This window comes from Dendroctonus ponderosae, unplaced genomic scaffold (assembly GCF_020466585.1).
Source record: "Dendroctonus ponderosae isolate FM_Combo_2020 unplaced genomic scaffold, Dpon_F_20191213v2 Dpon_F_20191213_5, whole genome shotgun sequence".
Classification (NCBI taxonomy): Eukaryota; Metazoa; Arthropoda; class Insecta; order Coleoptera; family Curculionidae; genus Dendroctonus; species Dendroctonus ponderosae.
In genome coordinates this window covers 1,530,969-1,533,635 of record NW_026018715.1, presented here as the reverse complement: position 1 = coordinate 1,533,635, position 2,667 = coordinate 1,530,969, and the positions used below count along the sequence as shown (strand labels likewise).

Here is a 2,667-nt window from a genome sequence, read left to right as displayed (position 1 = left end):
AAAAGACGTATGCCTTAAGGGTGAAGAATGTGAGCCAGTAGATTCCAGATTGGAATTTCTGATATCTGAACACTGGATAGGTTTTTTCGGATTATATTAACTAATTATAAGGAACAACAATTTTAAAAATTTTGAAGAAATTGCGATTGTATAAGACAACTGACATCTTAGAGACAGCTTCAATTTTTCTCAGAATTTTTAATAGCGTATATTTAACAGGTATTGTATATCGAAATCGTGCAGAGCTGCCACTACAAATTTAGACAAGGTGGAAACGCTCTCGAGTTAGCACAGGTTCTTCAAGCGGATCGCGAGGTAACCTCTTCGTGAATCGAACTGTGAGTTAGCCAGTCAGCCGTTGATAAAGAAAAATACAATTAACTGAAAACTGCATTGAATCAACTTTGTGCCGTACATATATTTGAAACCAAAACATTTAATATTATTACTCAAGAATCAGTAGGATATGAAGTTACACAAAAAAATAAGCATGTATTTAGTACTACTCAAAATGATATTAAGACTTTTATTCTTCTTCTGGAAGTGCCTTCTCCACTCAGTAAAGATCAGTAATCATTCTGGAAAATTCGTCTTTGTTTTGGGTTCTTCTTAACAGAGAGCTTGAATTTAAGCCTGTCCAATTCCTAATGTTCTTTAACCAAAAGCACTGTCTACGTCCAGGACCATGTTTTCAATCAATCTTGCCCTCAATCTTGCCCTCCATAATCAGTTGCAGGCATCTGTACTTGTCATGTCTCATGACATATAAAAGGTAAGCAGTCTTTCGCTTCTTTATGGTCTCGAGAATTGTTCGGTCTTTGTTTATTCTATGTAAGACCTTTAGATTGGTGGTATGATCTTCCATAGACCGCGCAGCATTACGCGGTACACCCACATCTCAAATGCTTCCAGCCTGTTAATGCTGCTGACTTTTAGCGTCCAGGCCTCGATTCCATATAGTACCGTGGAATACACATCTAACGAAATTAAAAATTAAAAATTATGGTTAAATTGGGTTTCCTGTCAGTTTCAGGTTCCCCATTTTAATAAAATGGGCTCTAGCTTGCTCTAAGTGGCATCTGATTAATTTCTCCAGGATGAGATCATCGCTGATCCAACTTCCTAGGTATATAAATTTTTTGACTTGCTCGATTGGAAAACGATTGGAAAACCGTATATGTTTATGTCGAAGTAGTTGTTCGGATTGCAACTTATTAGCATGACCTTCGTTTTGGAGATATTAATCCTCAGTCCAATTTTGTCCGAAATTGGAATGCTGTCGATTATGCGTTTCAGCCCATCAGAACTGTCTGCCATTATCGCTGTAGCGCTGTTTCGGCATATATATATATTAAGTTGTTTATGAAATTCCCATTGACTTTCAGACCGTCTACTGCCTCGTTCTAAGCGTTTTGTAAAATAGATGCTGAATACGTATTAAAAAGCATGGGACTAAGTACACACCCTCGTCTGACTACCCGTCTTGTCGGTACGGTGCTTGTCTCGATGTTTTCCTGCTTGACCGATGCCACTTGTTGTTCATAAAGATTTTGAACGATTTTTATATCTTGGGCATCGACACCTATTCGTTCCTGCAGTTCTAAGAGTGTGGTCGGATTGATACAGTCAAAAGCTTTTGTATAATCTATGCAACACATATATACTTCCCTCTGTTGATGCATTTTTACAACAGGCCAGACAGTGCGAATAAGGAAGGCATCCATGGTACCCCTTCTTTCAGAAAAACCCATTTGCCCTTCGCAATGTGTATGTTTTCCTCCTCAATAAGTTTTAGATTATCTGAGTTTTTTTCTAGTCATCCAGGCCGGCAGCTTTTCAAAGTTTTATCTCTCTTAGTGTTTTTTGAGCCTCAGAATGGAGTATTCCCGGTGTCGGCTCCACCGGATTTTGACTGCGGCAAATGTGCTATTGATTTCGAATTTATTAGCTACATGTTTTGGCCATACCTTCCGCCAGTTCGCCACCGTCTTTGATTTTTTTGTTGTCTTGGTTAGTATTTTTTATTGATGATGAAATTTTGATTTTTTTTTCGAAGAAAGAAAATCTGTCAGTTGACGAAATGATGATAAGATCACTTCCTAAAGCAGTTTATAAAAGGACAACCCATTTATTTTGGTTACAAGCTATGGGCGATGGGTGTGGAAGATGGATATTGCTATTGTTTTTCATTGGAAAATTGATCGCTTGGTACTCTGGTACCAAGGTTACCAGAGTAATGCTAAACATGTTATCAATAATTGAAAATTCCAAGTGTTGTTGTGTATATTTCGGTAACTTTTTTAATGGGCATACATTGCTTCACAAATTAAAAGAAATGCATTTCTGTGCAACAGGAACAAAAGAGAAATCGAGAAAATTTGGAAAAACTTCTTCGTGGMCAAACAGGATGAYTCAAAATTAACGTCATGCTTCCGGGGGTGTGGTCTGRCGGTGTTTTAAGAGTACATAAAGAATAGTTAAATAATGAATTGTTATTAAAAACTGAGAAATTTGCAGAAATATATATCAAAAAGACAGCAACAATGTTTTTCAAGGTAATCTGTCTAATTAACATTACGTAAATACCTGTTGCTTCGTAATTATTAAAAACTGCGGTGACCATTGAATTACACCGAATGTGACAATAAAATATACTAGGATAAACGG

The 2,667-nt window shown here is 37.0% G+C and overlaps 1 long non-coding RNA gene across 1 annotated transcript; it reads right to left on the bottom strand.

Moving 5' to 3' along the window:
- Positions 1-398: 398 nt before the first annotated feature.
- On the bottom strand, positions 399-2,050 carry LOC125504639. The gene is made up of 2 exons (XR_007281616.1): positions 1,968-2,050; positions 399-1,912 (listed from the first exon to the last, which is right to left on the bottom strand). It is a non-coding gene; the product is annotated as an uncharacterized LOC125504639 (long non-coding RNA).
- Between the last annotated feature and the right edge of the window lie 617 nt (positions 2,051-2,667).